This window comes from Nothoprocta perdicaria, unplaced genomic scaffold (genome assembly GCF_003342845.1).
Source record: "Nothoprocta perdicaria isolate Ctin4 unplaced genomic scaffold, notPer1 scaffold_243, whole genome shotgun sequence".
Lineage (NCBI taxonomy): Eukaryota > Metazoa > Chordata > Aves > Tinamiformes > Tinamidae > Nothoprocta > Nothoprocta perdicaria.
The window spans coordinates 1-12780 of NW_020455470.1; the positions used below are offsets into that span (position 1 = coordinate 1).

The window sequence follows — 12780 nt, forward strand, 5'->3', positions numbered from 1 at the left end:
TTGACAACCACTCTCTGCACCCTGCCATCGAGCCTATTCCTAATCCACCTCCCCGTCCACACATCTATCCCACACCTTTGGAGCTTGCCCAGGAGGATGCTGTGAGGGACAGTGTCAAAAGCCTTGCTCAAGTCCAGATAGACCACATTCACCACTCTGTCCTCATCTATCCAGCTAGTCACTCCATCATAGAAGGYGATCAGGTTAGTCAAGCATGATTTCCCCTTGGTGAATCCATGCTGGCCACTCCTGAGCACCTTCTTCTCCTGCACGTGTCTACACATGGAGACAGTCGCCAGGATGAGCTGTTCCATCACTTTTCCAGGGATGGAGGTGAGGCTCACTGGCCTGTAGTTGTCCAGGTCCTCCTTCTTACCCTTTTTGAAGACCGGAGTGATGTTGGCTTTCTTCCAATCCTCCAGCACCTCCCCTGTTCTCCAAAGGTTCAAAAGGTAATCCAACAGTTTCATATAGCCTCAAAGAGTTTCACTCTTCCCCCCCCAACTCTTGCCCTAGAGATTATAATTTGGGCAAGTCTTATCTATTTTGTCATCATCTACCTGCCATCATGCCGGGAAAGGGAAAGAAGCAATACTGTCTTCTAAGATTCATTTCCCTAGGTGAAGCCAGAGAGAAGTACAACGTGTAAGCAGAGAGTCGAAGCAAGATATAGATGCAATTTAAAGCTGTTTCCCCCTGCAAAGAAGAGAAACTCCATCCTTCTTTGAGGAGACACGTCCCTCCTGGTGTTGGCTAGAGGAATTAAAAGAGCAGCAATATAAAAAGCATGAAATGGAGAACACACACACACAGAGAGAGAACTTAAGCGCTCTCAGACTTCTGAGAGCCATGAGAAGCCCTGGGGAATCTGTTGCATCTAGAAAAGCTTCCTGCATGACAGTACTTGAACATCTCGTATTCCATTAAATGCAGTTCTGCAGCAGCTGGGTCAAGCATGGGGAAAAAGAATAATTGCTTATCAGGAATTAAGAACAAAGCTTATTTCCTGAGAAACCTGCTATGAAAGAGAAGTCTCACTAGTTTATTTTTGGTATAGAGTGTTGCACAGCTGAATTTTCTCTTTTCTCTTTTCTGTTTTGTGTTCCATTTTTTTTTATGGTTCTAAATCATATTTGACAGTTAAGTATATAAAGAAAAGCATGAAGGAGTAAGTTGTATTATGTCAATCATCCTTTCATTGCTTCCTTTTATCTGTGCCAGAAAATAATGCCAAAATATGCACACAAAAACAATTTTTTTCAATGCAAGTAATGATAAATAAGAAAATGGTATAATTTTGTTCAGCTTTTGGTTACCTTAAACGCCCCATGTGAACCTGCACCCTCACAGAAAAAAAAGTTCTTTCACCTACAAGGAGAAAAACAGAGGGCCTGGAGCAGAGATCCAACCCCTGTCCCATCTCATACTGTCCATTCTTCTCCCACAASGGGAAATGGAAAGACTTAAGTCCGACAAAGGTACAAAACTATAGAAAACTATGTAGATATCTTTCCCCGCCCCCAGCTCTTGGTCTAGCTCCATCGTGAATGATCTACTCCTTACTTGTGCTTACGTGTTTCAGGCAAGGAAGCACTTTAAAGTGAAGAATGCATGAGCTGAAAATGACTGTGAAATAACAATACCAGAAATAGTTGGAATTGTCCAACACTTGACAACAGGGATGTTCAGCACAAAGCTACGGAGAAACTCATTGGACCGCAGAAGACACGAACTGAGGGAACATTCTGATTTATCGAATAGGAAAACAGAAGAAAGGCAAGATTTTTGTAAGCGAGTTTAAATCTACTGTGAATGCAGGAATATTGGTGTTCTCCAAATTCCTGCGCAAAGACAAGCAGGTGGGATTTTGCTGTTGGGTTTAATATTCATCTCATTGGAGGCCATAGGGAGCTGATAATCCCCACCGCTATTCGGAGGCTTTTGCTTGTTTGACTTTCACTGAAGGGCCAGGTTGGAGGGAGATGGGGGAAGATGAGAGGAAAGAAACCTTCTAATTGCAGAGCAAAGCCAGAAGGGAGAATGTAGTTGCTTGCTTTGTCTTCAGGGATGTTTAGCTAAGAGAGGAGAAGGATTCTTTTCTAATTATGCTTCTATTACTGCTGTTTGGAGATTGCTCCTATAGAGACACAGTTCTGCAGAGGAAAATCCGCATCTCAAGACTTGCTCCTAAGACAAATTGCAATTTACTTGCTAATTCAGAAAGAAAACCTAATTAATTAGAACAAACATTGTCTAAGCAAGGATTAAGGGCTTTTTATAAAACATATCCAGAACACATACAGAAAAAATAGCATGATCACAGCAATAAATCTGAATTGGTTTTTGCTGAGCAGTTGTGCTATTCACAGTCCTTGCTGCAGCACTGCAGTTTTTCCTTCACTAGCACAGAAATTTCAGCTGGCTCACCCGGAGCACTGCAACGGCCTTGGCGCTCTGTCTTTTCCAGTCTCAAGTCAAAGAGGTTCATTCCAACCAGACTCAGCCAGTACCAACTGTTTTTGTTAAGTCCTCTTCTTCCATGGCCATTCAAGTGCTCTCTCCACAGTTTCACCAACCATGGAAATAGAAGACTAAAATTCTGCAGCAGTCCTTTGCAGAACTGCATGCCTTAGATGTCTATTTCTTTTTCCCAAGTGGCACTATTGGAAGAAACCAGCTGCTTGAGGATTCTCACCTTTAGGCAGCCGTTTTTCAGTAGCCAGAAGTTTGCAAGTGTTCAGCTGACAATTGTGGCATTAAAGGTAATGTCCGTAATGGAACAAATGGCCTGCACTGGCCACCTGAGTCACCCGAGGAGCAGAGCCCAGGCAATACAGTTCCTAGATTGGCTTGGCAGTCGCAAAGAAAGGAGGAAAGCTTTTAGATACGGGATCTGCAGCAAAAGCAGCAAGCAGGGCTGCTTGTTGAGAACACTGGTTTTGGGATGAGCTGGAGGGCGTTACTTCCTGGGAAGGGGGAAGCTAAGGATGGGTGCATTTCTGGAGCACAAGCAGGTGTGAGCAGGTAGGAAGGTGAGGTCTCAGTTCCTGCATGTTAGAGACAGGGGGATGGAGGAAGGAGGACTAAAAGGATGAAACAGCCAGGAGAGTAAGAGCAGAGAAACTAGCATTCCTGTGTTCAGCTCCAACCCTCCCCTCCTTTTTTCCCCCAAAACTTTTCCAGTTAAGAGAAATTTTGTCTTTTTGTTTGGGATGATCTCATTTTTGCTTGTTCTGATGCAATTTACAGGTCAAGTAACAGAGCAGCACAACTTTCTTATGCCGTCACTTTGTAAGACAAYGTTCATGTGAAAATGCAGGAAGTTCTAATTCTTTTCCAGGTAATTTTCCCTTCATTTTATACTTTCGCTTAGACAAGTTCCTTGAAAATCCTGCTGCTTCTAGGAGCCTCAAATGGCGTGCACCGCTCTGGGGCAGCTGCCAGAACGGGCGCGCTGCGGCCCTTCGCTTGCGGTTGTGCTTTCGAGATGCACAAGACCAGCAGCTACTGGGCGGCAGCGCAGGGCACCCGCTCGCCGTGCGTCTGCAGAGCTGCTTTGTGGACCCGCGGTGGCAGCCCTGAGTAGGGGGCAGCGCACGCGCTGCGCGGCGTGAGCCGTTGCTTCCCCATCGCGGTGTCACTGCGCGCAGAGGAGCGCGCTGCGCATGCGCGGCTCCCTTCCCCTAGCAGAATCACCTCCAATGCGTGGGATGGCAGCACTGCGCGCAGAGGAGCGCACTGCGCATGCGCTTTCGGTTCACTGATGCGCTGCGCCCTCCCAGGCACGGGCACCTGCGCAATCACTTCTTCTGGGGCGCATGCGCCTCAGCCGCCATTTCCGAAAGAACTACTAAAAGAAAAAAAAACCCAGATGCCACACACACACACACACACATTAAATGTAGTGATAGATCCCCCAGACATGAATCCAAGAACGCACTACTCCATGCTGACAACCAAGGCAGTTCGCACAGCCACACACAGTTGCACAGACAGGCTACACGCAGCACCTGCAGCACAGAAGATACTGCCAGATGAACGCTGCTACAGCAGCGCAACCCGGCRGCTCTGCTGCTCCATGCTAGCCCAGCGTTCGTCAAATGCCACTGACCCTAGGAGAAGAGGCTCACAAAGCCAAGCTCACTGCTGAGGAGCTAGGAAAAAAAATACCCAAAGCTTGGACAATAGAAAATATAGACCATTAGAGGCCACCTGKGAGGCACAAGAGGCTGGAGCAGCGGCTGATGGGGCCACGACGAGGGCTGCAGAGAGGACCGGCCACCAGCAACAGAGCCCCTTTCATCTGGCTGCACAGAACGTGCTGCCATCCACCGGATGGAGGCTGGCAAGCGAGGCTGGGTGACAATATCCGAGATATTTATCTCGGATAGCARAAGTAATACTCACAAGGCCCTGTCGAATGGCTGCTCCAGCCCTGCTCAGAGTTACATTCCAGAGTATCTGAAAAATAAGATTGGAACAAGGTCAGAAAAATCTCCTTCATAAACACACACACACCATTGCTTCCCTCACACAAAATTTCTTCCTCATGTGAAGGGGTACTCCGCATTAGAGCGGAAAAACATCAGTTAATTTTAGATTAATTTAGTCGGCCAACTTATAGCAAGGTCTGATAGTAATGATTTTTAAAAGGGATAAGCAGCCTTCAGGGGAAAAAGCATGACTACATTTGTCTTCCTATTATACTCACGACTGATCTTTGATACAAATCTTCATCTTCTTCGATCATCATCAGAAAGTTGAAACCAAATCTGGTGCCAAATTGTGCCAACTTCATGACAAAGCACCAGAGTTGTGTGTGATCTAGAAACCAAGAGGGAGCAGTGAACACCTAACTCAGTATTACTGGCTGGATCATAGAATCATTATGGTTGGAAAAGACCTACAAGTTCATCGAGTCCAGCTGTAAACCCTTCACATCATCCTGCTAAACCATGGCCCCAAGCACCTCATCTACAAGTTTCTTCAACACTGCCAGGGAGAATGATGCCACCACCTCTCCTGGCAGCCTATTCCAAGGCTTGCCTGCTCTTTCCATGTAGAGATTCTTCCTAATGTCAGACCTGAATTTCTCCTGGGACAACTTGAGTCCATTTCCTCTTGTCCTACCTGCAGTTATTCTGGAGAAAAGATCAACTCCAGCCTCACTACAACCTCCTTCTAGACAGTGGTAGAGGGTAATAATGTCTCCTCAGAGCCTCTTCCTCTCCACACAAAATAACCCCAGCTCCCTCAATGAAACACAAGGCAACTGACRGTGGGGAGACACAACACACATGAAGCTGCTCACCTGTGCAGTGAACTTGTGCAAGGACTGCTGGTGCCTGCTGATATCTGCACACCTCCACGAGTGCCATTGTCAGCCCTTTCTCAAGGTGTTGGTTAAGCTGCAGAAACCAATGACAACCTTCCGAGCCACCAACGGAGGCACCAAAAGCAAAGCAAAGGCTCTGTGTGATTCCTGCAGACCAGCACTCCCAAGAGCGAGAGAGAACAGAAGCAGCAAGAGAATCCTCGTTCCACGGGGCTGCCCACCCCTGCAGCTCTCAGCTGCTTAGCTTAGGTGTTAAGGCCCTCTAGTCCTTAACGGCTGTGGCAGCAGGATTTACATTGCAGAAAGGCTCTACAGGCAAGAGCGAACATCCACTGGAAGGTCTTTGCTGCAGACAAGCCGGCTAGTTTGTAGGAATTTAGCACTGCCRCATTGAAATTCTCCATACCCAACAGTGTGATGAAAAGCTGAAAAATAATAAATTCTTCATAGATTGATACCTAATACTTACCCTGCATATTTAGCCTCTTGATATAATTTAAATCATTTAGGTTTAAATCATTTTCATCATTTAACTACTACAGGATGGCTTTGCTATTCTCACTTTCTAATAATCTTTGAAAAGGTAAGTACCTTTAAAGTAACCACACATGCACTGCTATTCTTTTTTCCCCCGAGACAGAGGCTTTCTTGAGTCGAGACATCAGTGACCGAGTCRGTGGTTGCACTGCCCCGACCAGAACATACCTTGCCCCTAGGGCAGACGCTTCCCAAGAACACCTGGTTGTGGGGCGGTTCTTCCAGGTTTTGCTGACAAGGCAGACAGCCCCTTCTTTTGTAGCTCCAGTTTGTAACAGGTAACTCCCGATTCAAGGTTCCTTGTTACTCCTTTTAACAGTCCATTTACATTCCTCCTGCCACATTGGCATCAACCACATTCAGGGTCCAGAAATATTGCTACAACGGGTACATCATCCCAAGGTGCTGAAGCAGGTTCGAGCCTGCATGTGCTACAGCTGCTCTAGCAGGACGGCAGTCCCACCAGGGCAACCCAGCATATCAAGCTAACCTGCCGGAACGGGGCTGCTTCTGTAACACAGCTACTTCCCAATAGGGAACACACACAGCTGCCCTGCACCTAGAACAAGTTGGAATAAAAATCTTTCTAGCTACAATCTATTTAAATTGGCATCTATTTGGTTCTACCTGGAAAGCCCAGCCAAATCCAATTAATGTCATTGAAACTCTTGAGGTCAAATTAGAAAGTAAAAAAAAAAAAAGAAAAGAAAAAAAGTTTAAAAAAAACAAAAAGCTGTTGATGGGCAGAATGGAAGTGGTAGCTTCCCAGAGGAGTCTGAGTCCTAGCTCTTTATTTCCAGGTGGAGGATGTACATGAGGAGACCACAGAGGTGCTAACAAGGCCAGAGAACCAACACAAGTCTCCAGGGCATAACTAAGGCATCAGGAAGGGGTTTTGAAGAGACTAGAGGGTCCAACAAGACTAAAGGGCCCAAATCAAGCTAGAGCACAAAAAGAAGCACCCGAAGAACACTCTAGAGTAAAACAAAGGTGTTTGGGGAGCTCTGCAGGACCAAGAGAACAGACAGAAGGACCAAGAGAACAGATAGCACAACAATACTTTCCGGGAGAATCTAGTACAGATTAAATGCATCTTCTGCAGACCAGAGAGCAACTCAAAGAAGCCCGAGAGCAACAACCAAGTCCTGCCTGGGACAAGGAGTGCCCAGTTCACCCCAGCCCAGCCCCGGCAGGCTCCCTTTCTTGCCYCCGCCTCCCTGCTGCGCCCACCCGGCGCACACCCTTTCTCCCCTCTCTTCCACGGCCTGAGGCACCTCTCTCGCCCACCAGGTCCTCAGGCCCCACTTTCACAGGACAACACCATTCCTGGCCCTGKGTCAGCTTCCTTATCSCAGGAAAGCAGGCTGCATTTCCTGGGATCCCGAGCATGGGCAGGACCTCCAGCCCCAAGCATGCACCTCCAGCTTCACTCACCTCCTCCAGCACAAGGCCCAGCAGCAGCTACTCAGCAGCAACTCCTGGGTTGCACTGTTTCCCTCASTTTCCATCTCAGCCATAGGATATGCCCACCTGCTGCCAGAGCCATCAACTCCCAGCCCCACCTGTGACTCATTCCAGCTCCAGCACCAGCCACTGCTTGTTCCAGCCCCAGGGCCCACMGCTGCCACCTTCACCAAGTGGGACGGAAGGAGGGCTGGGACCCCATCAGGGACTGCTGGGGTGGCTAGGGCAGCAGAAGCCACTCCGCAACTTGCTGAAAGCTGAGGCAGATGCCACCTGAAGAGGAGACTCCTGGAGGTTGACAGATCTCTCCCATCTTCTTGGGGAGTAGTTATTGCTAATTGTTACATTAGAGTTAGCCAAGAACTCTGCAGAGTAGTGGAGAAATTCATGTACAGACATCTGAAACCTGCTTTGTAAACGTTGCACTTGAATAAATTGTGCTGTTATGAGAAACCCCAGAAGAAAATGCAACCAAGGACATATTTTCACTGCTGTTGCTGGTATATTATGAGAGAATATGGACAGTCAATCCTGCACCTTAAGACCCCTCTACTAAGAATAAAAGAGGAGTAATTGTTGTGAATGACTCAAGCTGCGTCAAGGGAGGTTCAGGTTAGGTATTAGGAAAAATTTACATGCAGAAGGAGTAGTCAAGCATTGGAACAGGCTGCCCGGGGAAGTGCTGAAGTTGCCATCCCTGGCAGTGTTCAAGAAACATGTAGAWGAGGCACTTAGGGATATGGTTTGACAGGGATGGGGTTGAGGGGTTTATGGTTGGACTCAATGATCTTGAAGGTCTTCTCCAACCACAATGGTTCTACGAGTCTAAGGAATATCCATGCAAGGGTTCATGTTTCCATAAACATCAAAACCTGTAGTTATCACCACACCTTTACCAACTAAGAGGGAAAAAAATACTTATCAAGAGAGACTGTGCAAAAAGATCTTTTCCAATTTTTTTCTAGTTTTCCATCACTTACCCTTGATTAGTCCTATTTCTCTACCACAGTTCTATTCACATGCCATTTTCTTAACCTTGAATAAATCCACATGTGAAATATGTTTGTCACAGAGGTGTTTTGATAGATCTTTATTTGCTTGGAAGTCCTTGGAGAGTTTTCCTCTGGGGAACCCCTGGAGAATAAAATCTTTTCCCAAATTTAYGGTGATGCTGCTGGAGTTGAGGAAAACGGAAGTGACAGCAAGTACTTGAGAAGAGGTCTGAGAATGGTGAAGCCAGAAGATTAAAGTGCAAGGAAAGGGTGTGGAGAAGGGAAGGATAGAGAACTCCAGGCATTTCCATTTTCTGTCTTCCCCTCCCCAACTCCTTCTCTCTCCTAGCAACCTTTTAACATAGTTGGTGGAAGACATGTTCTGATATATCATGTATGTTAATGTCATGTCTTCTTCCTAGGAATGTGAGATAACGGAGTAAGGAAAGGAGACACACAAACAATACACTGTGCCCTGCAATTCTCTCTGAACAATCTGCTCCAAGTTATGGCTGTGCAATGAGCAACATTTTTTAAGTTAGATTTGACATAGAGAATATAAGAAAGTTGGTTGAGGGAGTGGAGACCAGCAGTTCCTTGAGCCTAGAGTCTCTGCAGTGTGGACAGACATAGTGGGAAGTTGGCCTGGCAGCTTGATGCCTGCTGCCCAAGGCAGCAGCCCTTGATCCTGCTCCAAGGGGAGCCTGCCGCASTAAGACTTCTTGCCAGCCCTCTGCCATGCACCTTAGCCCCTSGTTCTGGTGCACACAGGCTGCCCAGCAAGGATGGGAGAGGGGCTAATAGCCATGCCAGGCTGTAGTGAGAGGGCTCAAGGAGTTTGGGAGATGCTTTCTCTATGAGTGTAGAATATGGTGGGGCCAARCACTGCTGCAGATGTTGGATTATCCCACCAGGCCCCCAGCAGGTCAAGAGAGATCATGGGGCKCTTCCTGTGGCAGGATGCTCACAGAAATGGTTGTGGGCCTGGCAGGTTGAGGGATTCACACTGTGTAGGGCTGCAGCGAGACTCACAGTGGTCTCCAGCTGCTGGATGCAGCTGCCAAAAATCTTCATCCTCACTATGTCTCCCTCGTGGCCCAGGACCCAGATATCCTTGAAGACAAAGGAGACATTCTCCTGGTGCTTCAGGTGAGACCAGAACAGGATGACGGTCTCATCCACACAGTCTTCCACCACAGGCCATCACAGGGAAGTGGCCTGGCTCAAATGCTGGAAGTTCAAGGGCTTGATCTTGATGTTCTCTGCAGGGAAGAGGAGTAGGGTCAGCACTGCAGCTGGCCAGGGTCCCATTGCAGGGACCTCAGCGAACGTGGGTGGCTGGAGCCAGGTGTTAGGGCAGCTCAGGGAAGAGTGCCCGTTTCTAGAGTGCCATCTTTGCAACTCCATCCCATAGGGAAGTGCCCACCATAGGTGACATGAGGAAGTCAATCACTTCGGGGCATTTCAGCCACTGTTGCCAGGCTGGGTTCCTGGCTAGCTTGAAGATGGTTCTTCAGACCATCAGCACTTTTGCTGCCCCCAGCCACAGTGGCTCTTGCACCACACAAAAGATGTCAATCCCTGCCATCAGCACACCTTGCAGAGGGAAAACACAAGACAGAGGCATCAGCCTTCTGGAGAAGGTCCAAGTGTCAGCGTGTGGGGCTGCTGCTCTGTGCTCTGCCTTCTGCTGCTGCTGCTGCTGCTGCCTCTAAGGTATGTGGGGCAAGAGGGAGCACTTGGGAGAGCTTTGGAGAAGAGTCTCTTTCCTGGGATTTTGTCCTTGGCCTGCTCCAAGAATTTCCCAACATCCCAGAACTTGAAAAGATGCCAGGGCTCACTGAGGGCATAAAAGTAGGAAAATGCCTCTATCTCTCAGATTGGYCTCCTCCCTGTTGTCACCATGGGGCAAAGAGCAGGTCATTTTTTCCCTTTTTTTTTTTTTCCTCTCCAAAGTGCCACTATTTCWATTAAGTTACTTTGTAGTTTTATGTTCCTATTCAGCAGTGATGCACCCGAGGCATTTCTAAACCATCAACAGGGGTTTGGAAAGAGGTTTGGGAGTGTCTTGTGGGGACACGAGGCTCAGGAAAAGTCCTCAGCATTGGATGCATCGTGTATAATTTGTGGGGGCATCGAGGCCGGACGTAGAAGTGCAGAGGTGGCAGGAGGCAGCTGTGCAGACTGGGCGTGTTTCTCGCAAGGCCTCCCAGAATGAGAGTATTTCCCATGGGAAAGAGGAAGGTGGCGCTGCCTGGGCTTCCTGCAAAATGTTGGTTTTCAAGAGTACACTCAGAATGGGAATGCTATCCTGTGCCCTGCGACAACGTTGGAGCAAATAGATGTGCTCTCCCTGGCACGGATGACAGAGCTTACAGGGTTTGCAAGAGAGCTATTGCTGGAAAAAGTACTGCTCACCACTCGTGAATCAGGACCTAGAGCTCCTAACGGTGAAGTCCTTTTATCCAGTTTGTTTTTGATTCTTGCTGTTCTTCTAAGTCTGGTGCTGAGTGAGGATCTTGTCTAAAGCACTTCTATGTTTGTCTCCCTCTTGTTGCTGACCATAGCAGCCGAAGAGGTTTCAGCAATTGCCTTCCTGGAGAAGACCATGAAGATGAGAAGAGAGGCTGGAGAGCGGAGGATGCTCTGGGCCTGGGGACTCCTGAATATCTCCATTGCAGCATTTTACCCCTGTTGCTGTGGAAAGTTCCTCATTCTAGTGAAAGCGAAGAGTCTCGTAGAGGCTGTGTTGTGGGGCTGCATGACATTTCCAAATAATGAAAGTTTCTTTCAAATTAGTAGACTCCAAAGGGGCTCTATCAAATCCTAATAGAGGGTGAAAAGAAGGAAGAGTGARGCAAATGCAGAGTGACAGAAAGTTTGGTGGAAGAGCTTTGCTAAAGAGTGTGAAACTTCATTGCAGTGGTGCTCACGGGGCCAGGGGGCCCCTAAAGGTCTCCATGCGGCGTCCCGGGCACTTTCATGTGCATGGGGTTAGGGGGTGCCTTCAGGCCTCCATGCAGCCTTATGGGGCCTCCATGCACGCGGGGCCAAGGGGACCCTACAGGCCTCCATGCAGCCTCTCGGGCCTCCATTCGCACATGGGTTCAGGGCTGTTTCGAGGCCTCTGTGTTCCTCCCTACAGGGCCTGCGTGCACACAGAACCGGGGAGGCTCTACARACCTCCGTGTGGCCTTATGGTGCCTCTGTGTGCATGGGGATGGGGGCTGCCCTCGGGGCCTCTGTGTGCACGCAGACAAGGTCCCCACAAACATCCGTGCAGCCCCCAGGGCCTCTGTGTGCATGGGGCCAGGGGTTCCTATAGGCCTCTGTGTGTCTTGCCAGGGCCTCTGAATGCATGAGGCCAAGGCTGCTCTAGGGGCCTCTGTGTGGCCCCCCWGGACCTTCATGCACATAGGACAGGGGGGAAAAAAAATGAAAAATCAGATCAGTTCCTCCCAACTTCACAACATCTCAGCACACTCAAATTCAATGTTTACATCAAATCCAGCCTGAGCAAATACCTGTCTGRAAAGGGTTATTAAACATGGCCAAGTGAGACAAGGACTCCAAGGCCAATGGTGACAGATCTTTGTCAGTGCTGTCAGGTTTGATGCCAGTAGTGGTTTGCAGCCAAGAGGTTTGACATCCATCAGTACAGGTAGAAGAATTCCTCTAGGGCCAGCTTATAAGGAGGACCATCACAGTGCGATCCAGGTGATCTGCATCGCTTTCCTTCCACACAGTAAAGGGAGATCCAGAGATTTATTTCCTGGGCCTGAAAACGAACATTAGTGACTGCCCTTTACCCCCAGGCCTAAACTCTGTGCAAACACAGATTGCTTTCCATGGAGGCTGGAGCACAGGATCACGCCGTAAGGCTGCGCAGGGAGTCACACAGACCAGTCCTGGGGCCTTTGTGGCAACCACGGGGTCACCGGGACAGCTGCTGGCAGACAAGCAGGGATGGGGAGACTGACTTGCAGCACGGACTACAGCCGTGGCCTCCTGCTGTCATCCTCGGCAAAGCAACTGGCCATATCCCTGCCCAAACACATGGAACGCGCTTCTCTGTTTCCACGTAGGCACTTGCTCGGGCGATGGATGGCCAGAGACACCAGCAGCATCGTCCTCTGGCACGACGCRAAGGATTCATCCCTGACAAGGCTGCGGGGGCAACCTGCTCTGCCACCTGCCTTTTCAGCCCTGTGGGACACAGATGAGAGACACAAAAGAGAAAAAAGACACATTGGCAGAGGCTGTTAGGACACCAAAGGCTGTTTTGGGTGGCTGGCGATGGCCTTTATTTGAAAGCTTTCACACRTATCATTTCAAATGGAGCACTTGCAGCGCTCTGGCAGCCCGAGGGCATCCATGGCGGCGGGGCCCGCTCCCGGAGCACCAGGACGGCTCGGGCACCGCTTGAAGCCGCGCCGGGGGCGGCAGGGCAGC

The 12780-nt window shown here is 48.9% G+C and overlaps 1 long non-coding RNA gene across 1 annotated transcript; it reads right to left on the reverse strand.

Annotated features, from left to right (window-relative positions):
- Positions 1 to 4322: 4322 nt before the first annotated feature.
- On the reverse strand, positions 4323 to 6407 carry LOC112947690. The gene is made up of 4 exons (XR_003249467.1): positions 6041 to 6407; positions 5312 to 5760; positions 4712 to 4824; positions 4323 to 4461 (listed from the first exon to the last, which is right to left on the reverse strand). It is a non-coding gene; the product is annotated as an uncharacterized LOC112947690 (long non-coding RNA).
- Positions 6408 to 12780: the final 6373 nt, after the last annotated feature.